Genomic DNA, 11,483 nt, shown 5'->3' with positions numbered 1-11,483 from the left:
TGATCCGACGCTGGAGGCACTCGGAACGAAGGTGTCCTTCTTTGCCGCATCCGGAACACGTCTTCGGCTGGCCGTCATAAATAACTATGGCCCGGCATCCTCCGATCTGTAGATAGGATGGCACGTGTCGTTGGAGATCTATGCGCACTTGGCGTACTCCATTGAGTACTGGATACGTCTTAAACTGGGTCCATTTTTCAGCCACGTGTTCGTGTACCGTGCCGTAGGGGCGGAGCGCCGCTACAACTTCTGCCGCCGGGAGTTCAAATGGAAGTTCGAATATGCGGATAGTCCGCAGTCCCATTGCGGCATGGCCGACCTCGACGTTGCCAACATTGCCATCTGCGTGGCAGAAGCGGAGTTCTTGTTTCATCTCACGAAGCACCTTGTCGCATGTAATTTCGTTTATGAGCTTTACATAGACCGTGCTACTGACGATCGAAAAGTGAATGCCGACAATGTCGGCAGCCGGGATCTTGGCTTCCTCTTTTAAAAAGCGTTCGACTTCGAGCGCCTTTGGTCGGGTAAAGTCGTTCCGAAATGTGAATTTCAAGGTTGATCTTCTGTATTGGTTTGCCATGGTCTTGTAGCGCTACGGCGTCACGTTAGTGTCGGCCGAAAAAAGTAAACAAAGCGCGCGGGCCCTCTCTGACAGCGGAGAGCACACACCGCACGTCTGCTTCGCTCGGCTGCGAGAGCCGCACTCCTACCCCTAGACCAACGAGCCTATTCGTTCCGAAAACGCACTGCATGTGAATGACGCCACCTTTGATGGTCTCACCATGTAGGGCTGCAGCTCAGCCAGCGTTCTCCCTGTCTGTCGCGGTTGGATTGTTTCCATCGACGTCTTTTACTACAGGAACTTCACGAATCGGAGGGAGCTCGTAGCCGATGCCCTTGCTAACACAGAAGACAAACTGTTGCTATTACGAGTCTCCGGGTGGTACATGAAAAGAACCGTCGTTTCCGTGGTGTAGCGGTTATCACGTCTGCTTTACACGCAGAAGGTCCCCGGTTCGATCCCGGGCGGGAACACAACAATTTTAATCTATATTTCGGATTTCATTTCCGAGATGACCTCACGTCCGCGTATGCAGAGACAAGCAATGTCGTATGCTAGACGGATAGGGCGTCATTTTACGGTCAAATACTGTTGCTCTCTTATTGCACCGGTATTTGGTAACTGAGAACGCCCCTAGCTCCATTATGGCTGGCAAAATTTATAATCCGGTTCTTCAGGGCTACTTCAAGTGCGCTTGCTACTGGCTTTCCTGAGCTCACCCTACTCGCCTTGTCACAGCTCTGTCAAAGTGTGATGCTAACTAATAATGAGAAACTCTTAGCCACGCTCAATCTTACATGCCACCCCTTGGTTGTTGCCGTCGCTAGTAAGATGAGGGTAGACTGTCGCACAATTAAGCTGAATCTCCACTCACGGTGCACATATCCCGCAAAGACAACCTTGTTTTCCGTTGCATGCAAAATTACCGTCTGCTTTTCTACCGAATTCCACCTACGTACTTTACTGGTGCCGCATTCTTGTTATATCCACGTGCTATAACAGGCGTCTACTCTTCATTGAGGAGCTGCAACCGGGGCTGAGTTCCACCTACTCTTCAGCACGGTCAAAATGGCAGGGCTCGTCCGGGATTTGAACCCGGGACCTCCTGCACCCAAAGCAGGAATCATACCCCTAGACCAACGAGCCACCTGGCTGGAGCAGTCAAGTTAATCCCAAGTAGTGCGCCTCACAGGGAACACAAACTTTCACGTGAATTCGCAAGATAAACGCTTTCTGCAGGCAGCACTCACCACTGATGAGAAGAATATTAAAGGCAACGAATAAAAAGCGAAATAACTGCATCGAGCACTGCTTATGAACAGCCGGCAGTGCCTCAGTTTCGGTATGTGGTTTCTCAGGGTTAAGAGAAGGCGAATGCACTAAACAAAAGAACATCGGGAAACCAGGCACCAACTCGTAACGAAAAGATTGCACAATATACTGCAAGCAAAATTTCCAGAAGACGGATACTGAAGACGCCGCAGACAAAAGAATTATTCTATGCAGTAACGAATATCTAGGAAGCGTGAATTGCATGTGCTGCTCCACCACACAACTTCTTTTGATACTGTTTTACTTATTCTAAATTTTCATTACCTCATCGTCTCTAGAATACTGTGCGGTTATCACCTGGTTTCCAACAGCGATAGTAGTAAGTAAATCGACTACAAAGTCTTTCAAAGTAGGTCAGACACAAAAAAAAAATCGGAGCTGCGTGTAGCTCATGTCATTCTGCTTTCAATCGTGAATCTCCGGCTGGGAGTAGTGGCGTACTTCTGTAATCCAAGCTTCTGGGAGGCCGTTGTGTGGGAGAGATCTGGAAACAACTACAGATTCGACCGTTCCACGAGCTCAGGAACGGCCGCGATGCCTTCATCGAGCTCTGCAGATCGACAGATGATAGTGTGGAAATTTCGGCAAGCGGTGGCTAAGGGTTAAGAGAAGCCAAACGCACTAAACACAAGAAAGTCGGGAAACCGAAGCACACAACTCATAACGAAAAGATTGCGGAATGCAGTGCGAAAGCAAAACTTCGAGAAGACCAACTCTGAAGCCATCGGCGAGCTAGGAATTATTCCGCACAAGAAGCGATCATGTAGGAAGAGCGAGCCGAAGCTGTCGCTCGACCACACAATAAATTTTTGCTTAATCCCAATTTGCAGTACCGGTTCGACACTAGAATACTGCGCCTTGGTTCTTCCAAAAGCGATAGTAATAAGCACGTCCACTGCAGTGTCATTTGGGGTAGTGAGTCAGACATGGGGAGGATATGAGGCGGGTGGAATATGCAACGACAGGGGCATTGCAGGGCGGCCGCCGACTCCTTGGGCTGTGGCGCACCGGTGCCGGCGGCGGCCTGGCTGGGCTGCTGGTGCCTCCATGTAGAGCTGCCGCCGAGCCCAGGCACCGTGCCGCTAACGAAGCGATTGCCTTTGGTGACATCTTTTGCAATAACGACTGCGCGAATCGACGGTATCTCGTAAGGAAGGAAAGAGCAGCAGCTGCCGCCGAGCCCAGGCGCCGTGCCTAACACGCAGAAGGTCCCCGGCTCGATTGCGGGCGGAAACCCGTTTTCGTCGCACTCAGCAAGACACTTGCTACGATCTCTACTGTGACCATTTAAATCAACTTCAAACGTTCCATCAGCAGGGTGCACATGGCTCAAATGAAACATGAAACGGTTTCAGAACTGGTTGTCGGATTTTAGCGCTGACTTGGAGGCCTGGAAATGCGCGAAACAGCCGCCGCCATGCGATTTGTTACCGCACCGTTGTACAAAACGCAAGGGCTCGTCCGGGATTTGAACCCGGGACCTCCTGCACCCGAAGCAGGAATCATACCCCTTTTTTTTTTTTTTTTTTTTATGAAGAGGGCACCGTGATTTCAAACACTGAGTCACAATCGTCACTGCAGCGACAGCAAGGCAAAACTTTAAAATTTGCCGTGACCAGGATTCGAACCTGGGATATTGCGGCCACAACGCAATGTCCTAACCACTTTTTTTTTTTTTTTTTTTTTTTTTACAGTACTGAAATTAAAATCCTAAAAACATGACTATATAATGTAGACTGCTGACTGAAATAAAGATTAAAACACGAAAACTTCAGTCCTGGTGTATAGAAGAAACATATATAAAGGCGGGAAATCCAGAAACAGTATAAAAGAAAATGGCTCACACAGGTGACCTTAGCCAACACCCTCTCTTTCAAATGTCAGGCTAAGCATATTGGCAAAATCATCTCGGAGGCCTGGCAATCGCAAGCGCTGCCAGTAAGCAGTAAGCATGTACTGCCGAAACGCTAGGTGTCCATCCTCTTCATGACAACTGTTGACAAAATGTACGAAATGGCCAATCAACCACATGACGGTATGGAGCTTCGTCCGCGGAAAAAAGGAAGAATCGGGCCGGACGATGATGTCAATAGTATAAGCGGCTTCAGCAGACCTAGTGACAAAAGCAAGTTGTTTCCTGAGCCAACGCCAATTAGCAAGGTGCCCACAGCAGGTGAATCGATGTTCAAGGGTATCCAGGAGACCACACCGAGTACAGGTGTCCGTGTCAGAAAGACCAATACGGTGCAGTCGTACATTGGTGGGAACCAAATTATTTATTACCCTATACCACGTGGACGCCACGGCCATAGAGTGGATCGGCAGACTAACGTTCTTCCAGACGTTCCTCCAGGACACAGATGGAGACGCCAGTTCTATTGGATTGGGACCGGCCAGCCCCTCCCAGCGGGCAATCAAGCCCTTGGTCGTTGGCACCGGTCGCCGCAAGAAGACGTCACCGAGGTAACTCACCGCAATGTAAAATTCCCGAATGTGTTTCAACTTAAAATTTAGGCGTCCGACATCGACAGGTGGAGCAAGGCTCGCCGGACGCACAACAGTAAAAAGCCTGGATGTAATTGAAGTCACTTCTTGCGTAACAATTAGAGTCGTTCGGCGGACGTACAAAGCAGACGCCTTGCGAGTAATGTCAGAGAGGCCCAAGCCTCCGGAGAGACGCGGTTTCGTCATTACCTCGTAACGTAACTTGAATAGATGGCCCTTCCATATAAACCTGCTAGACAATTGGCGCAACCTTTTCGCCACCATCATGGGAAGTGGGAACAGCTGAGCAACATAATAAGCTTTACATAGAACGTAGGTGTCTAAAATTCTGACTTTTTGCAAAATGGTAGCAGAGCGCTGCTCATGGACCATCAGAGCCCCCTGTATCTTCTCGGTGACAGATTTCCAATTGAGAGCCGCCATTTTTAGAGGACACCGATCAATGATAATCCCCAAGGACGTATGGCAATCGACAAAAGTGGCCCAAGGGACGTCAGCATCGCTAAATCCTCGAATATCAAGGAACTTACATTTACCCTGATTGAGACGCGCTCCAGAGACACGACAGTATGCATCAACCGCCCCTTTCAACAACAGGATATCATCACGTTGACGGAGGAGAACAACGACATCATCCGCATATGCCTTAACAGAGAGCTTCCCACCAGAGAGGGACATACCCTGAAGCTTGAGAGCAATAGTCCGAAGCAGCGGTTCCAGCGACAATACGAATAAAGACATAGAGAGCGGACTACCCTGAGGCACTCCGCGGCGGATAGCAATGGGCGGCGTCAGCTGCCCATTGACTGACACCCGAGCTGTTATTCCCCTATACAAATTGCCAAGAACACCACGTGATGAAGCGTTAAAACCTATTGTACCTAAAACACGATCTAAAAACACATGACTGACGTGATCAAAAGCCTTATAAAAATCAAGGAAGGCAAAGGCACAATGTACGTTTGTAACCGCCGCAACCGAGACAACATCCCGATATTCGGCTACTGGTGTCAGAATAGATCTATCATGAAAACAACATTGATGTGCACCAATCACACCCCGAAGCAGAGAAGACAACCGGCTATTGACCGCTCTAGCAGCTGTCTTATAGTCAAAATTCAGCAATGTGAGCGGACGAAGATTGGCAGCAGATAAACGACCAGAGGACTTCGGGATTAAAACAATTTTCCCTACTTTAAAATCGGCAGGCACATCCATCCCCCTGACAATCTCATTTAAAATCTGCGTAAAAATGTCACCCAAAAGAGGCCAAAAACGGAGATAAAATTCTTTAGGCAGGCCGTCTGGACCCGGCGATTTACTGGACGGAGAGCGAGCAATAAAATCGAAAACATCATCTACCTGGAACTCCCGGAGAAATTCGCCGTTCGCGTCAGGCGCGATCGTCGCAGTTAGATCCCCAAAGACATCATCCGAAAGAGACTCACCAGAATCATCGGCAGAATATAGACTAGTGTAATACTGATGAAGAGCACGAACCATTTCCTCCTGTGCAATAAGCTGTCGCCCATCATCCACCGTAAGAGAAGAGATGAAGGAGCGACGACGACGAGTCTGATGCCGTAGCAGGTGGTACAAGGATGTCAGTTCACCTTCAACAAGAGAGTGAGGTTTCGACTTAACTCGCAGACCATCCATCTGTCGTCGTTTAAGGCTCAAGAGCTTGGCTTTAATACGACGAACATCATGGATCCGCAGTGGAGAGGTACCCGCCGCGTCATATAGTTCACGCAGGACAGAGTAGTAATATTCATACGTGTTCTTAAAATCACGCGTCCTAGCAGCACAGTAGAAAATCAAAGTCTGACGAATCTTGGGCTTGGCAAACGCAGTCCACCAAACCAGCAAGGAGGGGTATCGCGGGACAGAGCGAAGACATCGCTCCCACACGCCACTTCTAACATCATCCATAGCACTGTCAGCAAGGTGGGAAACATTTAACATCCACTGGGAACGATAAAGTTTTGCAGGTTGGCGACTAAGATTTACAGTTGCAGTAAAAGCACAATGGTCAGAAAAACTAGTAGGAATAACATCGACAGAAAGAATTTTATCACATAAAAAATCAGATAAATAGAATCTGTCGAGTCTACTGCATGAGGACGCGGTAAAAAACGTATATTTCACCAGGGTTGGATATTTGTGTTCCCAAACATCACGCAGATGCATCGTACGAACTAAGTCATGTAAATCACGGCAATAATTAAAATTGGGGGACTGGTCTGCAGGGCGTAAAACACAATTAAAATCGCCTCCGAGCAGGAGACTCCGAGGACTCTGGCGCAAAAGATAAATAAGCTCTTCTTTATAAAAGCGCGATCGAGCCACAGTGTGACCCGAACCAGAGGGGGCATACAAAACAACGAGGCGGAGATCAAAAAGACGACAACCAATCCCACGGCCAGAGTCTAGGAATTCAATGTCAGTAATAGGAATGCCCTCTCGAAAGAAAAGAGCAGTTCCTGTTGAATATTCCGGCGCGACATTAAAAACAGTTTGAAATCCAGGTAGAGAGAGATCAGAATACAACACTTCCTGCAAAAACACTACGTCCGCACAGGCGTCGTAAATAAACTGCCGCAAAGAGGCAATGCGAACGTCGGACTCAATACGGTTAACATTTAAGGTAAGAAAGGTGTATGCTTGAACCATAGAGAGAAAAGCGAGAAAACAAATCACCTACACCGACGCACCAGCGTCACAGTCCATAGCAGGGGTGACAGAGGCATCCGAGGGAGGGGGACTGCTACCCCGTTCCGCGGATCCCTTACGTTTCGGTTTTTTACGAACAGCATTAACGTTCGGCTGAACGCGTAACTTGCGTCGGCTGACGGGCAAGGAAACTTCAGCCGCCGGTGACGTAGGAGGGTCAAGTTCTGTATCCGACACCACCCGCGCCGGTCCACATGCGGGATCCGGGGTCGCGGGGAAACATCCGACAAAACGGAATGGTCAACACCTGCACTAGCTTCCGGCAAACATGGACTGCACGGAGGCGAAACGTGAGCAGGAAGGTCCGAGGCCGCAGAGTTGGAAGGAAGCGGAGCAGCTCCGCTGGCAGAGGTATGGGGCAGCGAAGCAGGAAGTTGTCGCGGCTCCACTTGTTGTGACATCGAAGTCGGTTCGGAAGACGGCGCCAACAGGCCCGACCGACGACCCGACTCGAGAGAAGCTGCGTCGGAGGCCGGAGGGGCGCCAGCAGCCGCCACCGGAACCGCTACCTCAGGGGGGCAGGGAGCAGCTACAGTACACAGTGGCTCGGAGGATGCCGGTCGCTCGGACTGGGGCATCTCAGGGAGATCCTCATCCGTACTATTTCCATCGTGTGGGCGACGCCTCTTATTATTCAAAAGTGGCACACCCACCTGAGGGACAGACGGAACAACATCAGATTTAGCACGCAAAGGAGGAAATTCTGTATCAGGGGTGCGCAAAACCTGTGGAGGGGCGCTACTACCACTGGACTGTGCTACACCAAGAGCAGAACCACCTGCAACGAGGTCAGCGACCGTTAACTTGCGACGCTGTTCGAGAGAATTTTTTAAAACAAAAACTCTCCGCGGACAGTCGGTACGCACGTGACCACTTTCATTGCACAAAAAACAGGTGCCCACCTGACCACTATATGTTACATGGACACGATATCCACCGATCTGCAGGTGAGATGGAATATTCTGCTTAACGTGCATTTCGACTGAACGAATACCACTGTAACATTGCAGGCGATGTTGGCTTGACCAGCGTTCAAGGCGAATGCTCTTTACATCACCATACTTCTGTAGACCCTCCTTAAGATAGACATTATCCACCTCCGGTGGAAGGTTGTAAACACGAACATTGGTATACGTGTTGGAAGCATTGGAAAGCAGCACGGTACTTACAGAATCATCCCGATGCCGAAAGAGAACTTGATGACCATATTTAGAAAGAATTTTATCAACCTGAAGTGGGTCCATAAACTTAACAAAGAAAACATACAGTTCGGTATCAAAATAAGCAGTGTGCACCTGATCCGAATGAACACCAAAGGTATCTACCAACCAATCATGAATCTCAAGAGAACTAGGTTGCACATGGCGGGTTGACTTGTCAAAAGCAAAACTAACTGTAGCCTGACGAGGAATAACCTGGGACGACATTTTCAAAATATGCGGTCGAAACCGCTACACAAAAAACACTGAAATAAGGACAGAAAGTAACACAAGGTACGAAACAACGACGGAGAAACACTCACAGAAGTTGCAACACAACACGTAAACAAAAACGATAGTCCACTATACGTAACGCTACGGCGGAGCGGAAGACTAGGCACGTCCACACTGCACGGCGTCCAAAGCGGAACTGGAATCATACCCCTAGACCAACGAGCCTATTCGTTCCGAAAACGCACTGCATGTGAATGACGCCACCTTTGATGGTCTCACCATGTAGGGCTGCAGCTCAGCCAGCGTTCTCCCTGTCTGTCGCGGTTGGATTGTTTCCATCGACGTCTTTTACTACAGGAACTTCACGAATCGGAGGGAGCTCGTAGCCGATGCCCTTGCTAACACAGAAGACAAACTGTTGCTATTACGAGTCTCCGGGTGGTACATGAAAAGAACCGTCGTTTCCGTGGTGTAGCGGTTATCACGTCTGCTTTACACGCAGAAGGTCCCCGGTTCGATCCCGGGCGGGAACACAACAATTTTAATCTATATTTCGGATTTCATTTCCGAGATGACCTCACGTCCGCGTATGCAGAGACAAGCAATGTCGTATGCTAGACGGATAGGGCGTCATTTTACGGTCAAATACTGTTGCTCTCTTATTGCACCGGTATTTGGTAACTGAGAACGCCCCTAGCTCCATTATGGCTGGCAAAATTTATAATCCGGTTCTTCAGGGCTACTTCAAGTGCGCTTGCTACTGGCTTTCCTGAGCTCACCCTACTCGCCTTGTCACAGCTCTGTCAAAGTGTGATGCTAACTAATAATGAGAAACTCTTAGCCACGCTCAATCTTACATGCCACCCCTTGGTTGTTGCCGTCGCTAGTAAGATGAGGGTAGACTGTCGCACAATTAAGCTGAATCTCCACTCACGGTGCACATATCCCGCAAAGACAACCTTGTTTTCCGTTGCATGCAAAATTACCGTCTGCTTTTCTACCGAATTCCACCTACGTACTTTACTGGTGCCGCATTCTTGTTATATCCACGTGCTATAACAGGCGTCTACTCTTCATTGAGGAGCTGCAACCGGGGCTGAGTTCCACCTACTCTTCAGCACGGTCAAAATGGCAGGGCTCGTCCGGGATTTGAACCCGGGACCTCCTGCACCCAAAGCAGGAATCATACCCCTAGACCAACGAGCCACCTGGCTGGAGCAGTCAAGTTAATCCCAAGTAGTGCGCCTCACAGGGAACACAAACTTTCACGTGAATTCGCAAGATAAACGCTTTCTGCAGGCAGCACTCACCACTGATGAGAAGAATATTAAAGGCAACGAATAAAAAGCGAAATAACTGCATCGAGCACTGCTTATGAACAGCCGGCAGTGCCTCAGTTTCGGTATGTGGTTTCTCAGGGTTAAGAGAAGGCGAATGCACTAAACAAAAGAACATCGGGAAACCAGGCACCAACTCGTAACGAAAAGATTGCACAATATACTGCAAGCAAAATTTCCAGAAGACGGATACTGAAGACGCCGCAGACAAAAGAATTATTCTATGCAGTAACGAATATCTAGGAAGCGTGAATTGCATGTGCTGCTCCACCACACAACTTCTTTTGATACTGTTTTACTTATTCTAAATTTTCATTACCTCATCGTCTCTAGAATACTGTGCGGTTATCACCTGGTTTCCAACAGCGATAGTAGTAAGTAAATCGACTACAAAGTCTTTCAAAGTAGGTCAGACACAAAAAAAAAATCGGAGCTGCGTGTAGCTCATGTCATTCTGCTTTCAATCGTGAATCTCCGGCTGGGAGTAGTGGCGTACTTCTGTAATCCAAGCTTCTGGGAGGCCGTTGTGTGGGAGAGATCTGGAAAACAACTACAGATTCGACCGTTCCACGAGCTCAGGAACGGCCGCGATGCCTTCATCGAGCTCTGCAGATCGACAGATGATAGTGTGGAAATTTCGGCAAGCGGTGGCTAAGGGTTAAGAGAAGCCAAACGCACTAAACACAAGAAAGTCGGGAAACCGAAGCACACAACTCATAACGAAAAGATTGCGGAATGCAGTGCGAAAGCAAAACTTCGAGAAGACCAACTCTGAAGCCATCGGCGAGCTAGGAATTATTCCGCACAAGAAGCGATCATGTAGGAAGAGCGAGCCGAAGCTGTCGCTCGACCACACAATAAATTTTTGCTTAATCCCAATTTGCAGTACCGGTTCGACACTAGAATACTGCGCCTTGGTTCTTCCAAAAGCGATAGTAATAAGCACGTCCACTGCAGTGTCATTTGGGGTAGTGAGTCAGACATGGGGAGGATATGAGGCGGGTGGAATATGCAACGACAGGGGCATTGCAGGGCGGCCGCCGACTCCTTGGGCTGTGGCGCACCGGTGCCGGCGGCGGCCTGGCTGGGCTGCTGGTGCCTCCATGTAGAGCTGCCGCCGAGCCCAGGCACCGTGCCGCTAACGAAGCGATTGCCTTTGGTGACATCTTTTGCAATAACGACTGCGCGAATCGACGGTATCTCGTAAGGAAGGAAAGAGCAGCAGCTGCCGCCGAGCCCAGGCGCCGTGCCTAACACGCAGAAGGTCCCCGGCTCGATTGCGGGCGGAAACCCGTTTTCGTCGCACTCAGCAAGACACTTGCTACGATCTCTACTGTGACCATTTAAATCAACTTCAAACGTTCCATCAGCAGGGTGCACATGGCTCAAATGAAACATGAAACGGTTTCAGAACTGGTTGTCGGATTTTAGCGCTGACTTGGAGGCCTGGAAATGCGCGAAACAGCCGCCGCCATGCGATTTGTTACCGCACCGTTGTACAAAACGCAAGGGCTCGTCCGGGATTTGAACCCGGGACCTCCTGCACCCGAAGCAGGAATCATACCCCTAGACCAACGAGCC

At 49.3% G+C, this 11,483-nt stretch overlaps 5 non-coding genes across 5 annotated transcripts; 2 read left to right on the top strand and 3 right to left on the bottom strand.

Moving 5' to 3' along the window:
• Positions 1-962: 962 nt before the first annotated feature.
• Trnav-uac lies at positions 963-1,035 on the top strand. Its single transcript has one exon. It is a non-coding gene; the product is annotated as a tRNA-Val (tRNA).
• Positions 1,036-1,636: 601 nt separating this feature from the next.
• On the bottom strand, positions 1,637-1,708 carry Trnap-ugg. Its single transcript has one exon. It is a non-coding gene; the product is annotated as a tRNA-Pro (tRNA).
• Positions 1,709-9,025: 7,317 nt separating this feature from the next.
• Positions 9,026-9,098, top strand: Trnav-uac. The gene has a single exon. It is a non-coding gene; the product is annotated as a tRNA-Val (tRNA).
• A 601-nt stretch (positions 9,099-9,699) lies between these two features.
• On the bottom strand, positions 9,700-9,771 carry Trnap-ugg. The gene has a single exon. It is a non-coding gene; the product is annotated as a tRNA-Pro (tRNA).
• Positions 9,772-11,411: 1,640 nt separating this feature from the next.
• Positions 11,412-11,483, bottom strand: Trnap-cgg. The gene has a single exon. It is a non-coding gene; the product is annotated as a tRNA-Pro (tRNA).

This window comes from Schistocerca piceifrons, unplaced genomic scaffold, assembly GCF_021461385.2.
Source record: "Schistocerca piceifrons isolate TAMUIC-IGC-003096 unplaced genomic scaffold, iqSchPice1.1 HiC_scaffold_527, whole genome shotgun sequence".
Classification (NCBI taxonomy): Eukaryota; Metazoa; Arthropoda; class Insecta; order Orthoptera; family Acrididae; genus Schistocerca; species Schistocerca piceifrons.
The sequence above is the reverse complement of the archived record's forward strand: the minus strand, read 5'-3'. Positions and strand labels throughout refer to the sequence as shown.